The sequence below is a fragment of the Punica granatum genome, chromosome 1 (genome assembly GCF_007655135.1).
Source record: "Punica granatum isolate Tunisia-2019 chromosome 1, ASM765513v2, whole genome shotgun sequence".
Lineage (NCBI taxonomy): Eukaryota > Viridiplantae > Streptophyta > Magnoliopsida > Myrtales > Lythraceae > Punica > Punica granatum.
In genome coordinates, this window is record NC_045127.1 from 12,063,926 (window position 1) to 12,088,019 (window position 24,094).

At 39.1% G+C, this 24,094-nt stretch overlaps 1 long non-coding RNA gene and 1 pseudogene across 1 annotated transcript; both read right to left on the reverse strand.

Annotated features, from left to right (window-relative positions):
* Positions 1-701: 701 nt before the first annotated feature.
* On the reverse strand, positions 702-5,992 carry LOC116203374 (annotated as a pseudogene).
* Positions 5,993-20,071: 14,079 nt separating this feature from the next.
* On the reverse strand, positions 20,072-21,347 carry LOC116193217. The gene is made up of 3 exons (XR_004154217.1): positions 21,195-21,347; positions 20,833-20,991; positions 20,072-20,245 (listed from the first exon to the last, which is right to left on the reverse strand). It is a non-coding gene; the product is annotated as an uncharacterized LOC116193217 (long non-coding RNA).
* Between the last annotated feature and the right edge of the window lie 2,747 nt (positions 21,348-24,094).

The window sequence follows — 24,094 nt, forward strand, 5'->3', positions numbered from 1 at the left end:
TGAACTAGCACTTTATTTTCGATGAGAGTTTTCTAAATAGTTTCATCTTCTTCTTTTTTACAAGATCTTATGTAAATTGAAGAGAGTAAGTTTAATCTTAAGTACCTTTAGGTACTATGCAATCTCGCCGCTGACCAACGGTCTCACTACCTCCTCTCTGGGACTTACTGTCAGGACCACAATTAACCAACAAAACACTTTCAAAGGACCTAAGTTTAATCTTACTTATTGCAATTTCCACAATATCTTGCGAATTAAAATTAATATATCTTGCAATATCCATTATATGTATATATGTATATATATATGTATGTATATATATATATATATGCGGAATCAACTGCTTACTCGGTCTAAGCACAAAAAAAATAAAAATAAAAAATTAACATGTACTTCAATTAGAGGCCGGAGGATGTAAAGTCGGACTAGCTGATCAAAGGAAATACATAATTTTATTAGTTGACTGAAGTACACGAAAGAATTCCTCATGGTTCATACATACATATATATATATATATATATTATTATTTTTTTCTCCCGGTAACATATTCAAACAATGTATTTTTTATCAAATCAACTACCAGAGGCAATAACATTTATTGACACATGCACAGTTTCAACATTATCCAAAAAACGACCAATTCTCCAATTGATCTCAATCAATTCAATTCAATGGACACCTATCTCAAGAATAGTTCAGCTTATTTCGAGCGAATCACACCTTGCTCCCCGGTCAGCGGCTTTATATTTCCCATCTTGACCATCGACTTGGCAAACTCTGCCCAGAATAATTTCGGGTTGTACTTGTAGTTCTTCACCAGTTGATCAGTCGAGACACCGCCAAACAATGCCTGATCGGAGTGCAGGAGCCCCTTGTGACTCAGTAGGTTAACGAAGTACGACGCGTCGAAATGGGCTGAGGTGGAGTCTAGCCCAGCAAAGTTCGTGTCCCCATTCCCAGCAGCCTGTGGGCAGATTTGATGGGACCAGCTCAGCACCGGAGGTCAGGAGGAGTCAACACCGAGCCCATCCGAACCCGCGATACGCCAATTAGGCGCTTATCCATTTTATTCGTATTTTTAGTTATTTTCTATTTTCGTAATAATTTACTATCATTTAGGATTGACAGTTGATCTTGCGGGTAGGATTTGATCTCGCAAGGATTTGGGTGCTTTGTTATCTTCTGTTACCATGCTAAACCTTCGAGTATATACTCGGGATTAGCACATCGTTGAAAGGGGAGCAAAAAACTAGTATTTCCTTCTTGTTCTTGATTGACAAAAGCATTCGATACCTTGAGATTACATCAATTGGTATCAGAGTGAGGTCACGATCGTATCGGGACCCAGCTCAAAGCGAGGTGGAGATCATATCAAGGTCTCAGCAACGACGATGGCAACGAATCGGGAATGATTCGAAAGGCTCGAACAATCTGTGGAGGAGATAGGGGGTGGCTCATCCAGCTTGTCGCGGTCATTTCGTCGCAGCAGTCCGACTCTCGGCAACGGTCGGGGAGGTCGGGAGGCCACCGCAGCAGTGGGAGCAATTCATCGATATCAATGGCAGCTACGAGTCATAGGTCGGAGGTTGAGGACCGAGACTCGAGTTCTGAGGCAGAGGGCTTGATTTGGAGCTCTAGGTCAGGGCACAGGACGGAGAAGCTAAGGCGCGTGAGGATGGAGTTTCCACGATTTTCAAGGGAGAACCCGTGCGTTTGGTTGGACCGCACAAGGCAGTACTTTGCGGCACAAGATGTAGACAAAGAGGAACACGTGAGGCTGGCGACATTCCACCTGGAGGGAGAGGCGAATCAATGGTGGCAATGGTTCAACCATGTGAACCGTCGAAAGAGGATGTCGTAGAGGCGGTTCGAGAAAGGATTGCTAGTAAGGTTCGGGTCGTCGGAATATGAAGACGCCAATGAGGCTATGAACAAGCTACGGGAGAAGGGGGCCTTTCGGGAGTACTTGGGGGAGTGCGAGCGCCTAATGAACACTCTCCCTCATTGGCACCCGAGTGCGCTACTCGGTGCATTCATGGCCGGGTTAAAAGAGGAGATTGCAGGAGATCTGCGGATGTGGAGGCTGAAGGATTTGCAAACCGCTATCGAGATCGCGAAGAGGAAGGACGAGCAACTACAGCGTGCATGGAGAGCAGGGGGCGGTTCAGCTCGGTCCGGCTTTAGAACTGCGACTGGAGGAGCGGGCACACAGGTTGCTCAGCCTCCACCATGAGCTAATCTCGAACCAACGCATCGGTTAACATGGGAGGAGATGCAGCGGGCGTAAGGAGCAGAATTTATGTTTTAATTGTGACGAGAAATTCGTTCCTGGACATAAGTGCAGTTGAATTAAGGCGATGGTAATCGAGGTTATTGAAGAGGACGAGGGGGAGGCGGTCGAGGAGCCGCTAACGGAAGAAACTGAGCACATATCGATTCATGCATTGACGAGGCAAGTAAACTACAAGACTATACGGTTTGGTGGGCGAATCGGGCGGCAGAAGGTCCAAGTGCTTCTGGACAGCGGTGCAAGCCTGAATTTCACAGGCCCACCGATGGCAGAGCGACTAAAGTTGATCGAGACAGGGCAGCAGCCCTTTGCGGTGTGGGCAGCCAACGGTGAGCGGCTACTATGTAACCGGCGATACGAAGGAATAATCCTCGGGGTCCAAGGGGTTGAGTTCAAGGTGACTCTTTATGCCTTGCCGGTAATCGGAGTAGAGGTAGTTATCGGGGTGCCGTGGCTAGAACAATTGAGCCCGACAGTCACGGATTACAAGGAGATGACGATGGAATTCGGGGCAGAGGATAAGAGGCACATTTTGAGGGGAGCAGTTCCGGAGGGGACGAGGGCAGTGGAGGCCTGATCGTTAATGCGAGAGGTGACGTTAGGGGCGCAGTTATTCATGGCAATCGAAGCAAGGGTGAATGTAGTAGCTGAGGGAGGAGCGAAAAAGCAGATAGTCGATGACGTGGCTTGATTGCTAGCCGAGTTTGCTGAGGTAGTGGCCAAACCAAAGGGACTTCCCCCTGCATGTGAATTTGACCATCGCATTCAGCTAGTGGATGAGTCGAAGCCGATGAATGTCGCCTCGTACCGTTATGCCGCTATGCTCATTTTCAAAAAGACGAGATCGAGAGGTACGTCGAAGAGATGTTAGCGATACTAGAAGCGGTGCGTTGTTGGCGAACTTATTTGCTCGGACGCCGATTTACTATCCGGACTGATCAAAGGAACCTTCGATATCTCCTTGAGCAGCGTATCGTCACGCCTGAATAGCAAAAGTGGATCACCAAATTACTCGGATTCGACTATAGGATCGAATATAAGCCAGGAACCGAGAATAAGGCGGCCGATGCCCTTTTCCGAAGAGCGGAGGTGGCAATTACTATGGCTGTCACAACCCCCTATTCGAACTTGTGGGCTGAGATCGCGCAAGCAACCGAGGGCAATCCACACCCGGGATCGATTTTACAGAATATTCGTTGGGGGGAACTATTGGAGGGGGAATTCAATATGAGATGAGGTTGCCTTATAAGGGTCGGTCGAGTGGTGGTGCCCAACACACTCGAACTGAGGAGAAAAATATTGCAAGAGTTCCATGATTTAGTCATAGGAGGGCAATCAGGAATTTTGCGGACTTACAAACAAATCGGGCAGATTTTCTCGTGGCCCGAGATGAAGACGAATGTGGTTCATTATGTGCAAGAATGTGATACGTGCCAAAGGAATAAGAGCGATTCACAGAGACCGGCCGAGTTACTCGAGCCACTACCGATCCCAGATAAGGTATGGTCCGACATTTCTATGGATTTTATTGAGGGGCTGCCGAGGTCACAGGGAAAGGACTCGATTATGATCGTGGTAGATCGGTTATCGAAGTATGCGCACTTTTATTGCGCTCGGGCACCCCTATTCAGTCAAGGAAGTAGCCGAGGTGTTCGTTCGGGGGATCGTTCGGCTACATGGCATTCCAGAGTCGATCATCACGGACTGTGACCGCATCTTCATGAATTCATTTTGGCAGGAGCTGTTCAAGCTTCATGGCACAAAGCTGAAAATGAGCTTCGCCTATCACCCGCAAACCGACGGCTAGACGGAGGTAATTAATTGATATCTCGAGCAATATTTGCGTTGTTTTGTCTATCATCAACCGTGGCTATGGGAGCGCTATTTGACATGGGCAGAGTATTGGTATAACACGACCTATCAAAGATCCATTGCCATGACGCCTTTTGAGGCAGTGTATGGGAGACTGGCGCCGTTGTTGGCGGGGTATGAACCCGGTTCCACGGCTGTCAATGAAGTAGAGAAGCAGCTCCGTGCTCGAGATGCGTTATTGCAGGAGTTAAAGTCCAACCTCGTGGCAGCTCAAAGCCGCATGAAGGCAGCCGTCGATAAACATCGCCGGGATGAGGAGTTCGAAGTCGGGGATTGGGTGTATTTGAAGCTCCAAACATACCGGCAACACTCGGTGTTCAAGAGAGCTAATCAAAAGCTCATTACCCGGTACTTCGGGCCATTTCAGGTTATTGCGTGAGTCAGGGCAGCAGCTTATCGGCTAGACTTACCGGATTATGCAAAAATTCACGTTGTGTTCCATGTTTCGCTGCTGAGGAGACGGGTAGGCGACGGGCAAGCTGTGCAGCCCACACTCCCTCCTTATGCGAGTGACAGCCTTCCTGACTTGGCACCTGTTGATGTTCGGGACTATCGATGGGCCGCACATGGCGGGGGGCGCACTCGAGAAGCCTTGGTTCGATGGAACTCCTTACCAGACGAGGACGCGACATGGGAGCCGGTCGAGGTCTTGAAGCAGCACTTTCTAACCTTGAACCTTGAGGACAAGGTTTGACTCGAGGGGGGAAGAGTTGATGGGACCAGCTCAGCACCGGAGGTCAGGAGGAGTCAACACCGAGCCCGTCCAAACCGGCGATACGCCAATTAGGCGCTTATCCATTTTATTCGTATTTTTAGTTCTTTTCTATTTTCGTAATAATTTCCTATCATTTAGGATTGACAGTTGATCTTGCGGGTAGGATTTGATCTCGCATGGATTTGGGTGCTTTGTTATCTTCTGTTACCATGCTAAACCTTCGAGTATATACTCGAGATTAGCACATCGTTGAAAGGGGAGCAAAAAACTAGTATTTCCTTCTTGTTCTTGATTGACAAAAGCATTCGATACCTTGAGATTACATCAAGATTTCCCTGAGCTTATCCGCAAACATAGGGTCGATGTTGGACTCGTTGTAGATCCTGTCCCTGAAGGTGAAGCACTAAGCAAAACCTAAGGTGTGCCCACCAGAGAGAGCAACGAGGTCCTTAACATTGAGCCCTTGCTTGTTGAAGGTGTCGATCAGTTGAGGGAGGCCCATGTTCGGTGCAGGAATATCTTTGTTGGCTATATCTAAGTACGCCCTTGTCGAGTCCCTTCTGCCGAGAGGGACTTGATACCATGGTCCTCCAAGCTGCACATAAATATTTGCAAGTTCATGGGTTAATTATTCACAATATAAAGGATGCATTTGGACATCTTCTATAATAGACGCTATAAACAGAAGCACATGATTCTTACTGCGACAACTGAATCCTGAGCTGCAACAGCCAAGATGTCCGCACAAGAGACCACAGAGCGGCCACAAGCTTTGTCCACCTCCTCCTTAATTTGGTCGATCACTTCGACTCCTCTAGCGGATCTCAGACTAGGACAGGCATTTCTTTCACTGTTGGGGGTGGATTCGTCAAGGAGAATGGAGGCATCACAACCCTGAACATTCGAAACAGATATGACGCATTAGTATCCACCATAAAAAATGCATAATAACAGTGTGGTTAGAGTTTCAAAGTTCACAATATCATACATTTACGAAACGGTCGTGAACTTTGAAACTAAGAAGTGAGGAAAAGAAGTGCGAGAAGGACATTCAAGACACCCGAAGCCATTGATTTGCCTTTGGAATCAAGGTATTCTGACAAATTTGGGGAACGATTTATTTAGCTATATGGACTGAGTTAATGTTTTTCGTGGAGTTTAAAATCAAGGCAATCAGCTATATATAGTGTTCCAATGGAGGTTGAATGCTAGGGTTTTCGCGTGTGACGATATGTGGAAATTAATTTATTGGACTTCGCCAAGGAGACCATGTCTAGATGACATAAAATATACATATTAGCTCAAGAAAATTTAATAAGCATATATGCTTGCCTTAGAAACAATTTGAATTAGTCTATATACGTATGCAGGTTAGTTAGGGTCCGGAGATTAATTTATTGCTTTATATTCAATGAAACTTCTTTTCAAATACATTTCTGTAACTTATGATCCAAGCTAACTAAGCAAATGCAACTATATAATATCTTTATGATATAACGTATGAAAAGAAGCACGTCTTTTTCAATATATATGTATGTATGTGTGTATATATATATATATATATATATATGTTCCAGTAAATTTGTTCTCCCAATTTACCCCAAAAAAGAAAACTGTTTCCTTAGTATATGCTATAGCACACACATATACTTTTGGCATACAATAAATTGCAAATTTTCGTACAATTAAGCAATTTAAAATGACTCAATCAATTTAAATAAAACCTTAGGATACAAGGGAATCGACCGATGCTACATTTGGATCTTTGACGTATGATTAATCCTCGGAGCATATATATATTTATATGGCCTTCAAAAGCGGCTAATAGTCAATTTGATTTTCTAATAAAATAAAATAAAAATTATGGTTTGAATTAGCACATAGGAACCTGACCAGCTCTTTCTTATATGCCCATGAAGAACAATACCGAGGAAAAAGAGTTAACACTGTATGCTTGTAACGTGTACATACACATGTTCATCTCTTGCAGCATAATCACAATATTTACACATTTATATCTCTAGTAGATCTATATATGATATATCCTTCGAATTTTGCTTCTCTATATAGGAGAGAAAACATTAAAAAAAAAAGAAAAAGGAAAAGAAAAGAAAAGATAGTGCTCTCACACTAGATATAGAAAGGGAGAACCGATGTTGTTGAACATGGATTTGACCAGTTTCAGGAATGGACCTAGGGGGACTTGAGAAAGTCTAATAAACTTTTGACATTAGGAAGATTATATATTTTTCTTATTTTTTGATAAAAATACTAATGTTCACTCCCCTAACTTTGAAAACTTACCAATAAATAAATTTAAAAAAGAAAATTTACCAATAAATAATATGTGTTAATATATATATCTGCTCTCTACGCAATATGTTGTGCATTATTTCCATCCGTTTGGCCAAATTGCCGTCGGTTACTTTTTCATGCTAAGCTTCGGAGAAATCTCGGCCTTCCCAATGTTGGCGATAGGCAGCTTTGTGTTATATGCCAACACAATCTGATTATCTCCTCTATAGGTTGGCGTACTCTGAAGCTTCTTCTGGTCACCGATAATGTGGTTGGAACACCTGGAATCAATGATCCATTCATTACTACAATCGACTCCACTGGACTTCGGCACTGCTAGTGCCAGCCTCTCTGTCTCCTTCACCACTATACTTGTCACCACAATTACCTCTTTTCCCTAGGATGACTCCGTCTCATCCTCATTCCAATATTCATTATCTTCATGGGACTTCATCGCTGCGTTACCTTTAGTAACTTTCATCTTCAATATGCAATCCTTGGCGAAATTGCCCTTTCTTGCCGCATTTATAGCATATAAGGTTGCGCCTCCAAGACCCCTACATTTGGTCTTCACTCTCTTGGCCCCGACGAGCTCCCCCAGCTCAGAAGCTCTTCTCCTGGTTGTCTGTTGCTCCTCTCATTGCTATATAAAGCTTCTTCTTCGCTTTTCAAAGAAACTCATGCCATTTGTTGTGCTATAGTCTCCTGATTAGCGAGAAGGTTCTCGAGGTCCTCCACGGATGGCTGGACTGGCCACCCCTGGACTGCTGCAATAAAACTCTTATACTCGAGCCTTAGTCCATGAATTATTATCCTCCGTATCCTGCCTTCATTAATTTTCGACATGGAATCCAGCTTCGATATTTCCCGGCAAATTGACTTAATCTTTGTGAAATATCTATTGATATTCATTTCTCTTCGTTTAAGGCCCATTAATTCATTCTCTAATAACTGCGGACTAATATCGTTCTTCTTCGTAAACCTTGCAGCTAGAATATCTCAAGCCTCTTTTGGACTAGTGCCTCATAAGTTCTAGCATATCTTCTTCGATAGATACCTTAATGGCAAACATGGCTTTCTCGGCCTTGATCTTCCACTTTCTAAGTGCGATGATGTCTTCGGTGGGTACTGTGGTCTCACTGCCGCCAACGATTTCCAAGAGATCTTGGCCCCAACAAATATGACTCCATGAATGTTTTCCAGGTGCTATAATTCTGATTGTTCAATTTCTTTACGTTGTCGATCGTATTGAACTCTGCCAGATCTGTCGCTTGGCCTTCTCACATGCTTGCTATGGTCCCAAACCTATAACTCACAGTCCTTAACTGTGGTCGCTCGCAGCACCTCCCCTCGGTCCCTGACCGATTTCTTGGCTTAGGCAGAACGTCCTCCGAGTCCGATCCCTGACTGAACTTGCACCGGGACAAAGTGTCGACACTTTCGCGGTCCCTGATCAACCCGCTCTGATACAACTTGTAGGTGCTCCAATACAAACTGTAGGAGCTCTCCCAAACACTAATCTAGTAAACTTTGGTTCAGGTGTGGTGGGCCGAACAACAAACTTTTTAGTAATCTCGAAAATATTACACAATACAAACTCACACTCACCCACTCCTATCACACACACGCTCGCTCTTCCTCTCTCTTCTCTTTCTCCTATCTGCTTTCTTGTGTGCCTGTATTCTATATCTGCACCCCACACACACACACATCTATATATATATATATATGAAAGCAACATACGAGGTGGGCTCGGCCAAATGGCCTCAAAACGCTATATTTTTTAATGGAATTTTCTCGATTTTTTTAGTTTTAAAATTTTAAATAATTTCTTATAGTAAAATTAGAAACAAAATCTGGCAAAATTATTTTTTCATTACAATATTCCCTTTTATAAGGATCGAAAATACCATCAAATCTTTTAGATATCACGGTAATCTCTAATTGAATGCAATATAACTTTCTAAACGTACTTTTTTACTTTTTTACATTTTTAATCAGATTTGTTCACTGAGAAAGGAAGACAAATCAGATTATATTTTATCTAAATTATGTACGATAGTTATAAATATGAATTATCATATACAAAAACATGGGACTATTCAACTCTCAAAGAATACGTTTATAACTAAAGTGAGCTCTCGAAACGTATATCTATCCCTAGATGCAAACGAGTTGATTAAATTATTTTTCTTTCTTATTTTATTTTTCATTATCTATTTGCTTTTATTTCCTCTTTTCTTTTTTCAAGATTAGTGATGTGAGTTTTGTGTCTCGAAAGACACCGCTAGCTCCATACGTGAGCTATCAGAAAGTAAGACCATGTATTACTAAACTTAAAGTTATTCACTGCCTCCTTTCAACCGCCATCCAATTGCTTCTTCTTCTTTCTAGAATTCTCTATTACTACCCCTAGATTTTTCCTTCTTTCTTTTCCTCTAGATGTTTCTAGTTTATTCTACGTTGGTCCTTATACTATATCTAGATTTTTCCAAACTAATATCTAAGATATTTTACATCGCTAATTATCTTCATAGATTATTCTACATATCTCTAGACATTTCATTAATAAAAAATTAGTGTTGATTTCCAACATTAAGCTACTACTGGTTGCCCATAGATGATGTACTACAAGAAAGAACACACGTAGAATCAACCCATGCAGACTCGGCATGTTCGATGCAATGAACTTGACCTCAAGAAGAAAGGTAGGAAGACGGTTAATTGGATGCCCGAGTCCCAAAAACAGCAGATGGTGAACTTATTCCAAAAAATGAAAGCACGAGTAGGGACCTCGATGACTGAGTGGGATGGTTAATAGTCGAGCAATTAGTTTGTCAGTTCATCTCAGTGGCTGCTTTTAATTTCCAAGGTTTACCAATTACATGTCAAAATCCGGGTTTTGACAGATGAGTAGTTCAAAGGACCTCGATAAGAAAATGTTGGCTACTGGTGGCTGGAACACAGAAGGACAATAAATCGATTGATGGTCTTTTCTCTCCTGTAGTTCAACGTCTCAACTCAGTTTCAAGAATACTGAAAAAGAGTTATACAAGCATAACTGATACTTGGAAGTCCCAATTTCGTCCGTTTCAGACAAGCTGGGAAAAATTTTGTCATGTAGCAAAAATTCTGAATAAACGTACCTTCTGGTATGCGCATTAAATTCGTCAGTTCTAAAACCAAAAGTGATTGAGATGAAATCTGCAGAAACTGCAGTACATCCGAATCTTCAAGATCATTTCCCGTCCGGTCCCGCTTTTGTTTGAGGATTTGCAGTTAGATTCTTAACCTGAAATCTATCAACCACTGAACATTAATCTCGGGTTTAACCAATACATGAAGGATCCCTCATTGACGCAGCGTACACACGAATAACCTGTCATAGACTCGTTGATTCACGCACGAATACCGGAACTACAATCTTCTATCACTTGTTGATTCTACGAATACTAAGGAATAGGCATCAAACTCGAATCAAATCCGAGATTGGGAAAAGAGCACGAAAGCTCCAATTTTTATTAACTGATCAAAAGACAAAAACGTTCTTAACCTATGGCTTACAAAGCTTAAATAGGATTTAAAGAAAACCTAACTTGCACAAAAAAAATAAATTTTTCCTAAAATTGTAAAAACACTCAAATAACATAAAATTGCATGTTTGAGGTCCTAAACAATGGAATTTGCCTTAAATATTGAAAAATATTGCTCCGGAGACCGTTTCCCTTGAGATAGAGCCATCAAAACCTATTTTTCTTCAGGTACCGATTTGCTGCTACTTCAGCCGCATCACTCACCATTGGGATATAACATTGGATCAAGGCCTCCCATAGATGAGCTACATGTACTTACTTAGTACCAGTCATAGTAAGTGTTTTTCTCCTCGGATTTGGAACAAGTAACCTTGAAATGCTTCTTTTTCTGCATATCTCTATCTACCCTCTATGTCAGTCTGGCTTCAGAGGATAAATAGGCTTTGAAAGTGGCCCGCCATTTGCGTGATGATGTGGCATATATATAGAGCTGATAAGAATTTAACTGCTCTTGCAACAAAGAAGACCAATGAGAAAAGGACCACAAAATCTGAGGGTTTGACTTCATGAGAAATAATTTATAGGACCAAAATCTAAGCAACAAGAATCCTTTGAGTTTTCTTCTGTATCATAAGGAAATAACTAACTCCACGCTTAACATATAAACCCAAAGATATCAGTCTTTAGCTCCTCTTTCCCTCTCTCCCATCACACAATTGAATGCAAATCAAAGGTTCTTCAGTAGTTTCTCGTTCTGTTCCCTTTCTTTGATTTCTACAGCCTCTTACTCTAATTCTCAAGGACCATCCATGGCCGAGAAAGATCGTCATTGCACTTATTCTGCAAGTCGTGACAGATGGTTTCAACTATCCAGTTTCATCAGAAGAGTTTTTTTTTTTTTTGCTGAATTCATCAGAAGAGTTGAAGAAAAGATCGAGAGTGTCTACAATGATGTGAAAGCGGAAGGCAATAATGAGATGATCCATGATGTTGAATCATGGAAAAGCAATCATGAAAGCTTGAAGAGCAAGATGTATCATGTGACCAATATGTTATTCCACACCATCCGAAGAGACAATGCCACCGCAGTCATCCTGGACCGTGAAGAGGCTCGAGCTGTCATGGAAGCAATGGTTCAGTGGTTCTCAAAGGCGAAAGAAATAATCAATGCTGGATTGAACAAGCTCCAAGACCTTCTCGAAGAAGCACAAGGCAAGAAGTCCAAGGAATCGAGTGAACTTTCGAGCGATCTTGATCAATAGGGGGATTGCACCAAGAGCGAAGAAGATGTGAAGGGCTCCAGTGATGAACGTGAAATAGAGATGATGGTGTTAGAAATTATGGCTAATGGGTGAATGAAGAAATTGCTCACGAGCTAATGACTCTTGATTTTCTTGGTGGTTACAAAAAATGAATGAATTGCATTCATGAATAATCAAATACCATTAACACATATATTGAATATATGTGAGTTATTTCCCATAAAAGGAGAATAGGAAGAGTCATAGAAGCCTTGATCCCATAGTCTATAAAAGGGCACACGGCAAAAAGGAAAAAGGACAAAAAAAAAAAAGAAAAAGCCTCCTGCCTTCCATTGTTTCTTGTAGCCGATTGAAAAGTAGAAGAAAAGTCTTCCCTTGGTTGCAATTCCCTAGAGAAGAACAACTTCCTTTTACTGAGACCAAAGGAAATTGCACAAGTGGTTGGCTACAATTTTTCTACGAAGGATTCGACCTCAAAAGTGTTCACGCTTCTCTTCGAGTTCGCTGAAGCTTTGTTGTTTGTGTTGTTGCTTCGCTTGTTGCCGTTTTATCCTGGGAAACGATTGTCCACGTAACCTCAAACACCCAGGAGGGGACAATTCTGTTTCAAGGGGTTTGTGTCTAACACAGAACTCGGCTCTCTCTCGTATCTTTCGGTTTCGCCTTTGTTTCGGTTTGAATTTCCAAGTTCTTACACTAATTAAATTCAGTTAATTTTATAGTATTCTATTTGTCTGAATAGCTATTTGAATTATCGTTCAATTTTTGTGACTTATTACGGCTAATTAAATTTTTTTTATTACAATCTTGAAACAGACTTTGTTATTTGAACGATTCGAATGGCGTCGAGGAACGATGGAGATACGACTAACGGAAGCCGGACTACTGGCTCCGGCCCTGCTCCTATCTTGCCTAACCATTTGGTTAGCCAAAACGTGGCTGCTCCCTCGATGGTCCCTGTGAACCATGTCGAGAAGCCCGAGAAGTTCAATGGGTTGAACTTCAAGAGGTGGCAACAAAAGATGCTATTCTACCTCACAACTCTTAACCTTGCAAGATTCTTGACTGAAAATGCTCCAACCCTATCTGTGGGGGAGTCAGATGTGCAGGCTCTCAGTGCGGTTGACGCTTGGAAGCACTCCGACTATCTTTGCCGAAATTATATCATGAATAGTCTTCATGATTCCCTGTATAGTGTCTATCAGGGGTTTAAGACGGCAAAGGAACTATGGAAATCCTTGGACCGTAAATATAAATCAGAGGATGCCGGTGCGAAGAAATTTCTCGTGGACGATTCCTCGATTTTAAAATGGTGGATTCAAGAACCGTAATGAGTCAAGTGCAAGAATTGCAAGTGCTCTTGCATGAGATTCAAGCTGAGGGGATGGCTCTAAGTGAATCCTTCCAAGTGGCTGTTGTCATTGAGAAGCTGCCTCCTGGTTGGAAGGATTTCAAGAATTATCTGAAGCATAAGCGGAAGGAGATGACAATGGAAGATCTTGTTGTCAAGCTTCGAATTGAAGAAGACAATAAAAACTCCGGAAAGGATCTCATCCTCCCTGCTGCTAAGGTAAATGTCATGGAGCAAGGGCAAAGCTCCAAGAACAAAAAAGGCAAGAAGAAGCTGGGTACGAATGGAGGAGTCTTCAAGCCCAAGTTTCAGGGGAAATGCTTCAACTGTGACAAGAAAGGTCACAGATCTGCTGATTGCAGGCTCCCAAAGAGGAAAAAGGACCATGAAGCAAACGTGGTCAATGAAATGGCTCGAGATGTGGCAGACATCAACCTATCTGCTGTGGTTTCAGAGGTGAACTTCATTGGGTCCAACCCAAAGGAATGGTGGCTTGTTACCGGTGCCACCAAACATGTGTGCTCAAACAGAGACCTATTCTCTATGCTCAAACCGGTCACTAGGGAGAGGATCTATATGGGAAACTCTGCCCATTCTGCTGTTGAAGGTCAAGGCAAGGTAGTCTTAAAGATGACTTCAAGAAAGGAGTTGACTCTAAACAATGTATTGTACGTACTTGAGATTCGAAAGAATTTAGTCTCTGAGTCAGTGCTGAACAAACATGGGTTCAGGATGGTTTTTAAGTCAGACAAAGTTATTTTGTCCAAGTCTGGAATGTACGTAGGAAAGGGATATGTGCGTGATGGGCTTTTAAAGCTCAATGTAATGACCATAATCAATAAGAATTCTGGTTCTTCTACGTATTTGATTGAGTCTGCTGATATGTGGCATGGAAGACTAGGTCATGTTAATTATAATACTTTGCGTGGATTAATTAACTTGAATCACATACCTACATTCCAAATTGATTCACAGCACAAATGTGAAATTTGTGTTGAAGCAAAATTGACGAGGTCACCCTTTCAAATGATTGAAAGGAACAACGAGCCACTTGATCTAATTCATAGTGATGTATGCGATTTAAAGTTCGCAACAACAAGAGGTGGTAATAATTATTTTATTACCTTTATCGATGATAGTACAAAATATTGTTATGTATATTTGTTGAAAAGCAAAGATGAGGCCATAGAGAAATTTGTTCTCTATAAAAATGAAGTTGAGAATCAACTCAACAAGAAAATCAAGAGATTGAGGAGTGATAGAGGAGGCGAATACGTAACGCCTTTCAGGGAATTCTGTGCACAATACGGAATTATACACGAAGTGACTGCACCTTATTCACCTCAATCGAATGGTGTTGCTGAACGCAAAAATCGCACATTGAAAGACATGATGAATGCGATGATATTAAGTTCAAGATTACCTCAAAATATATGGGGTGAAGCAATATTGTCAAGCAATTACCTATTAAATAAGGTGCCTCGAAAGAAAAGGGAAAAGACACCTTATGAATTATTCAGAGGTAGGAGATCATCCTACGATCACTTGCGAGTGTGGGGGTGTTTGGCAAAAGTAGTCGTTCCGGCACCAAAGAAAGTAAAGATCGGTCCTAAGACGGTGGATTGCATCTTTATTGGCTATGCACATAATAGTAGTGCTTATCGATTTCTTGTGCATGAATCTAAGATTCCCGATATACACAAGAACACGATAATGGAATCAAGGAATGCATCGTTCTTTGAAGATGTATTTCCATGTAAATTGAATGAGGCATCGAGTTCATCGAAACGAACCTCACGCACTATGAATGATGTACTTCATGACGTAGATCATGAAAGGCAGGGTTCGGATGAAGAGATTGAACCTAGATGCAGCAAAAGAGCTAGAATTGAAAAATCATTCGGGAATGATTTTCTGACATATTTGTTAGAAAAGGAACCACAAAGCCATGCTGAAGTAGTGAATTCCTCTGAGGGACCTCTCTGGAAGGAGGCAATCAAAAGTGAAATTGATTCGATTCTGCGAAATCACACTTGGGAATTAGTGGATCTCCCCACTAGTTGTAAACCCTTAGGATCCAAATGGATCTTTAAAAGGAAAATGAAAGCAGATGGATCCATTGATAAGTACAAGGCCAGACTTGTAATTAAGGGATACAAGCAAAAGGAAGGCTTGGACTATTTTGATACTTATTCTCCTGTGACGAGAATAAATCCCGTTAGGATGATACTTGCAATTGCGGCATTGCGTAATTTGGAAGTTCATCAAATGGATGTGAAAATAGCTTTTCTAAAAGGAGATTTAGATGAAAAAATCTATATGGAACAACCCGAAGGGTTCGTGGCTCCAGGAAAAGAAAGGAAAGCCTGTAAATTGGTTAAATCATTGTATGGGTTGAAACAATCACCAAAACAGTGGCACGAAAAATTCGATAATGCAATGATTTCCAAAGGATTTAAGATCAATGAGTGTGATAAATGTGTATACATTAAAGAAACAGAAAATGGTTATGTCATTTTATGTCTCTACGTGGATGACATACTCATTGTTGGTAGTGATGACAGAATGAACAAATCTACGAAGAATATACTGAATTCGAGATTTGATATGAAAAATATGGGACTCGCTGATGTGATTTTAGGAATTAAAATCATGAGAACATCAGATGGACTAATTTTGAGTCAGTCACACTACATAGATAAAATTCTGGAAAAATTTACCAAAAATGATTCTGGAATTTCAAAGACTCCAATAGACAATAATCTTCATCTATCAAAGAATAGAAAAGAGAGTATTTCTCAATTAGAATACTCGCGGGTCATTGGAAGTCTGATGTATCTGATGAGTTGTACTAGGCCTGATATTGCATACTCGGTTAGTAGACTCAGTAGATATACGAGTAATCCGAGTGGAGACCATTGGAAGGCAATTGTCAGGGTACTCAAATACCTTAGATACACTCGAGATTACGGGTTGCACTATACCAGATATCCAGCTGTCCTAGAAGGATATAGTGATGCGAACTGGATATCTGATATAACGGATTTGAAATCCACTGGTGGATATGTGTTCACACTAGCAAGTGCAGCAGTTTCATGGAAGTCCTCAAAACAAACTGTAATCACTAGGTCCACAATGGAATCTGAGTTTATTGCTCTGGATAAATGTGGAGAAGAAGCTGAATGGCTACACCATTTTCTAGAGGACATTCCTCAATGGGAAAAACCTATGCCACCAATTTGTATCCACTGTGACAGTCAAACAGCAATTGGAAAGGCACAAAGTAATATGTATAATGGTAAGTCTAGACATATACGTCGTAGACACAACACCATTAGACAACTGATCTCAACTGGAATTATCTCTATTGACTACGTGCGGTCAAAGGATAATATAGCGGATCCGCTAACCAAAGGGTTAAGTAAAGAGGAGTTTGAGAAGTTGTCAAAGGGAATGGGTCTACAGTCTATTAGAGGAAAAGTTTTATAGCGGACACCCAACCTAGCTGACTGGAGATCCCAAGATCTAGGTTCAATGGGACAACCAAGTTATAAAACCGAATTAAATCACTGTGGGGGAGAAAATCCCTAGACCATTCCTTGATGAAACAGTGATAAACGGATAAGGCTAGCAATCTAAATTGCTTTAATGATATGTGAAATCACCTATGTGAGAGAGAAGTGGGGCCGCTTTAGAGAAGAATTTTTATGGACTTAATTCTTTAGAAACTCTCGCAGAACCAGAACGGTGTTCCATGGCAAAAAATGGACACGACTATGAGAACTGAAGGAAGTCAGTTGACTCTTGTGTGAGGTGCGTGATATCTTTACACAAAACAGCGGAACAATTCAAGGACTTCGTGTCTATTGGACTGCTAGTAAAGTACATGCATTTTCACAAGGGAAGGTTTAAGGGTGGTGACATCTACCTATCCTATAGAGGCTCAACTGGTGAACACTATCTACGAGTCGAAACAAAACAATTTCCATTCATGTGGGGGATTGTTGGAAATTATGGCTAATGGGTGAATGAAGAAATTGCTCACGAGCTAATGACTCTTGATTTTCTTGGTGGTTACAAGAAATGAATGAATTGCATTCATGAATAATTAAATACCATTAACACATATATTGAATATATGTGAGTTATTTCCCATAAAAGGAGAATAGGAAGAGTCATAGAAGCCTTGATCCCATAGTCTATAAAAGGGGCACACGGCAAAAAGGAAAAAGGACAAAAAAAAAAAGTAAAAGCCTCATGCCTTCCATTGTTTCTTGTAGCCGATTGAAAAGTAGAAGAAAAGTCTTCCCTTGGTTGCAATTCCCTAGAGAAGAACAACTTCCTTTTACTGAGACCAAAGGAAATTGCACAAGTGGTAGGCTACAATTTTTCTACGAAGGATTCGACCTCAAAAGTGTTCACGGTTCTCTTCGAGTTCGCTGAAGCGTTGCTGTTTGTACTGCTGCTTCGCTTGTTGCCGTTTTATCCTGGGAAACGATTGTCCACGTAACCTCAAGCACCGAGGAGGAGACTATTCTGTTTCAAGGGGTTTGTGTCTAACACAGGACTCGGCTCTCTCTCGTATCTTTCGGTTTCGCCTTTGTTTCGGTTTGAATTTCCAAGTTCTTACACTAATGAAATTTAGTTAATTTTATAGTATTCTATTTGTCCGAATAGCTATGTGAATTATCGTTCAATTTTTGTGACTTATTACGGCTAATTAAATATTTTTTATTACAGATGGAAGATATTATGATGGAACTATTACGTCAAATTGGACTGGCCGAACCAGGAAGTGCTGGGCACGGGATAAATCGGGCTGTTTGCACCAATCTTGGGCTCTTGACCAATCCTGAATTGGAGGTTGCAGGAGCTGCAGAGGTAGCTATCGAGAACAAGGAAAGTGAGAAGCCCAACAAGGAGTTGATAGTTCGAGCTGGTGATATTGAGGGCCAGCTTTCGCTCTTGCTACTCTGGATCATCGTCTTATTGTCTATGAATGAGATGGAGATGTCCAAGTTCCAGGGGTTTGAGTCCTCCCTGAAATTGCTCGCTTCAAAAAATAGCAACACAAGGCTTGTCAAGAGGATACACGAACTGGTTATAAGGGCGGATAATGAATTCAAGAAGATGGAGGTATATGCGACTCAAAAGCTGCAAGGCCGACGAGGAGCTATTCCGGAATGCTATCATGCTACTGAGGATCAATGGAGCAATAGGACTCGTAAACTGGTTAAAGAGGTGCTCAATTGCTTCATTGTTACAGTCGTTAAATTGGACAGTTTCTTGAACTATGTGGGTAATCTCGAGCCACAGTCTAGCAGAGGGAGTGGTTATGGCGTTGAAGCAGAACATGAAGGACATGGAGACTGTAAGTGAAAGCCATTGAACAGAAGATCAGAAAACTGAGGAACCTTCTGAAGTACAGTGATTTCTTCTCGACTGTAAACGTGCTTGCTGATGCTCGTGGAATCAAGAAGTCGTAGATAATGTGATACTTAGGAGGTTTGAAGCAGTAGGCCAGACTGGGCTTTACTGAGGCGCTATCTTGTGAATACAGTTAAAGAACTGTGATGTATGCTGTAAAGTTGATGTTGTGCTATCTGATGAAAATGAAACAAGATGTGCTATTTCGTGAAATTTGTTAAAAAAAAAATGTTTTATGGTATAATTTCCCTTTTATTTTTGTTTTATTTAATTGTTTAGTTTGCCACGTCAGCATTCCATCCATTTTTTGCTGAAAGTAAACAATGTTTTGTTGCATGTAAAAATTATAAAATATCGTGCTATATGGTGAATATGCCACGATACATGCTACTTGCTTGGGAAAAAAAAAACTCAAAATATCATATTGTACTTTTTCCTATTATTTTCTACTATAATTTGTAAATTATCAACCTTTCCTCAATTCAAATGGTGACCTCCATATCAGCTCTTATGTGATAACAAATAAGTTCACCAACACGTTATAGGTAACAGTAGATTTTTTTCTATTTAAATTTAGTACACGAACACATACTTCACAAGCAGTGCATTTATCAATATCCTTATGAAAAATTAATTACATCGGAACGTTTCTGTGGCCGAATCCATTTTGAATTTGATTAGCTGAATTTTAATTGTTTTAAGTACTACTTCTGCCTTTTATTTTTATTTTTAATTGTGTTTTAATTTTCAGTTGTAGGTTTTACAAAATCTAAATTTATGTTATTTCTTATCATTTTCTGGTTGTTCTTGTAATGTTAACTTTTTTAAAAAAAAAAAATATGAAACTTGTGTAATTTCTTATATTGAAATGTTTTGAAATTTTCTGAGTTTTTGTTACTTTTGTCTAGATTTTTATATATTTTGTTTTATTACTTAAAAAAATTTCAATTTTAATATATTTTTACAATTTTTTGAAAAATTAAACTGGATAAATCTTTAAATTGTTACTTCGTGAACGATAGAAGAAGAAGAAGAAGGAGAAGAAGGAGAAGAAGAAGACGGGAATTGAGGACATAGGATGTGCGTTTCTTGAGAGGAGATTTGAGTGACGTGAGGTGCGATCAGAAAAGCATGTTTCCTTGCAGTGTCTTTCTAGTTTCTTATTGTTATGGAGGTCGATTTGGTTCATTCACAATCTTTGGTTGTGGCAATAGCTTCTTTGAGCTGGCTTAAATTTATGCACTTTTTTTTTTCTTAGGAGGAGGGCCCAAAGGTCTAGTAGGGAAAGGAAAATGGAGAGTCCCGGGATGTCTTGTCATGAGAATCGAGTTCAATATTTATTAATTCTAAGAAGAAGCAGTATACCACTACATAGAAACTCTTTTCTTTCTCATCTGTCTGGTGACATAATAATTTCCCGGCTTTCCTTGATGAATGTTCGTCTTAATTTGCGGTCGGGACATGCTCGGCCACCTTCTTCTTGGAGCTATGATTAGCTTCTGTTCAGGGAAGAGAGAAAGGATTACCAGAGTTAAAAGGATATTATATTGCATTCTAATTAAAGAAAAAAATTGATTGGATCGGTATGATCATATGATCTTATGATCCTGCAGGAGATCCCGATCCGATCTCACATTTCGACTCCCTTTCCCAAATCGTAAGATCTCCAACAAGCTATCCTGACAACCTATAGCTAAAATTACCGGCCATGCCAAAACCGAATATTCTCATCACGGCCTTGGCCCCTTAAGCTCAGCGCAGATCAGTTAGGTGTGCTTGGTGGAAAGACCTCAGTGAATAGATGAATAAGCAAACAGGTAGAAAGATAAAACAGGTTACAGATCGGACACTGACCGACTATATAATCTAGCTAGGTGGTCATATTTGGACCACCTAGTTAACGTATTAGCCAAGCTAATGGAACCCAAGCAAGATAGCCATAGCTATAATTTACTTTGAAAATTATACATTAAATTAACAAACAGTATAGCATTTGTTTGCTAGATCCATGAACCTTCTTTATAAATGGAGGGAAAAAAAAAACACGGAGAGCTATGTCGGGCTAATTTAGTTTATTAATTCTTACTTTTGCAGCAACAATCTGGCTGGACGCAAAAGCCAGTATCAGCTCCGCCGTAACTTGTGCAGAGTCCAATGCATTGCGTCAAGTCGCAGTGCGGACTCATAGGAACATATAAATAGGTATATTCGGTGTTGTTGAGCGGACATTGTGCGGTTGTTGTCCCTGATTGGCATAAATATTTTCGTTCAGCTACAATTCGCACACACACACATATATATAATATACATATGCAACGTGCATAGTTTCTTTCAGCTACAATATATATATATACACACATATATATTCAACAATTATATGTTCAGCTACGATAAATAGATAAACCAAAATAATTTGGAACATGATATGGAATCCTCGGGGACAAGTACCGGCGACGTAAACCAAGAAGAGGATGGCTAGAAGAACGGAGGAAAGCAGGCGTGAGTGCTTCATTTTCACCGCCGCCGGACTTCGTATTTTCTTTTCTGCTTTTCTTGGAAGACAATCGTCTGTTTAGACATTGTAGACTATTTATAGACATATATGAAGAGAAAAATCTCTTAAATTAGTTACTTTTTTTTTTTTGGTATATATAAAAGTAAGGTCCCGCAAAAGAAGGGACGTGTATAAATGTAATTAATTCGTACCAAAAAAGAGATAATGCAGATAATCCTTAAAGATATACCGGAACAGAAAGGACAATCCTTAGAGATTGGGTCAAACATATCCTTCCGTCTGCATAGAATAGAATGTAATTAATTTGTAGCATTTAGGATAAATTGCACTGGTGGTCCAAAATATTTTACAAATATTTTATTATGGTTCAAAAAGTTTTTTTCGCTACATGATGATACAAAATGTTTCAAAATTGTTTCATGATGGTACAAACCGTCAAGCTGACGCTGACGTGGCTACTACGTGTCACCTCCTTGCTGACGTGGCTGAAAAATTTTAAATAATTCTAAAAATTTAAAATTTTTAAAATAATTTTAAATTTTAAAATAATTTTAAATTTTAAAATTTTAAAAATAATTTTAAATTTTAAAAACTTTTAAAAATAATTTGAATATTAAATTTAAAATAATTTTAATATTAAATATTAAATTTTTTAAAATTATTTAAAATTCTTTTTTTTAAAAAAAATTCTTTAAAAAAATTTAAAAATAATTAAATTTTTTAAAAAAATTTTAAAATATTTTTTTTATCTTTTCTAAACTTTTACTCTTTTTTCGTATTTTTTTTTATTTTTTATATTTTTTAAAAAAGTTAAAATTTTTAAATTTTTTAAATTTTTCAAAATTTTAAAATATATTTTTATTTTTTTTCAAAATTTTTCTTTTTTGTATTTTTTTATTATTTTTTGTATTTTTTTGGACTTTTTAAAATTTTATTTTCTCTTAAATGACGTAGCGAACTATGATTAATTCTACGTAACAAAAGTGACACATAGGACGCGCCACGTCAGCAAAATGTTAACAGCGTCAGGGCCAATTGACGGTTTGTACCATCATGAAACAACTTTGAAACATTTTGTACTATCATGTAGCGAAAAAAACTTTTTGGACAATAATGAAATATTTGTAAAATATTTTGGACCAGCAGTGTAATTTACCCTAGCATTTATTATGTTATCATTTGTAATTGTCCAGAAATTCAATATATTGATCACACCCACAGACACCAATTTTTAAGGATTATCCTTATATAAGGCGTTTGATGTGAGATAATTTATGTGAATTACTGAGAATCTCATTTTAAATTCTCTGGACTACACATATTACCATGTTTGACTACAACGGATTACTAGTAATTTGGATGCAGTAGATTATTGGTAATATACCTAAAACCAGCAAGATTACCAGTAATGTAAACATTACCATTAATTCGGGAATCTAATCTCAGTGAAAATCTAAATTAATGGTAATCTTATATGGTAATGCACCGAAAGCCACCTCAAGAAAAATGTTTTTCTTTTTTTTTTTGCAGTAAATGGAGGGGCAAAAGCCCGTACATAAATTAAAATATTGGAGATCTCGACATTTTAGGGAAGATCCGAAAATTTTATTCTTCCAAATCAACATTATTCTGTCCCAGGATTACCTCTTGCTCTTTCCTCTTATGTACACATTCCTTTTATATACTAGAAAGAGTGTATATATGTAAGATGTGAACATACAGTACAATCAGAGGAATATAGAGAAGTCTTTCTCGTTCTCTCTTCTGTGTATCATCCGTCTCTCACTCGAATTTGCGATAAAACATATAGAAATTAAATAAAATAGAAATGGGGTACGGAGACTCCAACGATATCTCCTAAGATGAGATGGCCTCGAGCCAAGGAAATGAAACTCAAATGGAAAGGACGAAACTCTTCTTGTAAGATAGTTTGCACAACAATTGCCTTCCTGATATGTATGAAAGACCTCTCATCTCCTTGAAATTAATTCTGTAATGTCAGAGAGAATCTGTCTAAAATTAGGAGCTCCAACTTCGGTATCCAAAATAAGCTGATATACAACAAAGAAAAATATATTTTAGATATGATATATTTCTAAAAATGAATTTGTACCCTGTATTGCCATCTATTCGCCTCAATTATGCAAATAATGTTTACATTCTGTCTTATAGTTCTATTTACGAAACATGCTTTTTTTGGGCCGGATCTCATGTCGCTCGAGTTCGGCCCGCCCTTCACAAAAAGCATATCCTTTATACCTACTCATGTTTCCATCTCATGTCTCTTTAATCATAAATTGACACGTTTCCTCACCGAAAATCAAGGGCCTGCATTGTCCTTCGACATGGATGGGCACACATATTTTTCTTTTCTTCTATTTTCCATGAAATAGCAAGTTAATAAAAAATTTATAATTTACATTATTCACCCAAAAAACGATTTATTTAGATTAATTTTCAAAAAATTCATAAAAGTAATATAATCTGAAATTTTCATAAAAATATAATAAATAACCTAAATCCGGACTAAAATAATAAAAATTCAGAAAATTAAAGATTGTATTAAAAACCTTAAAACATTTAAATATAAGAAATTACAAAAGAATTCATAAAATTTGAAAAAAAAAGTTCAAAAGGAAAAACAAAAACAACCAGAAAATAAAAAGAAAAAAAATAAAATTCAGAGTTTGGTTTTTACAAACTAAAGAGAGTTAAAAAAATTAACGTGCAGTCCAAAATAAATAAATAAATAAATAAATAAGGCAAAATTGAAAATAATCAAAATTTAAAAAAAAAATCTGAAATTTTTCAGCTACTTGAGAAATGATCAAAG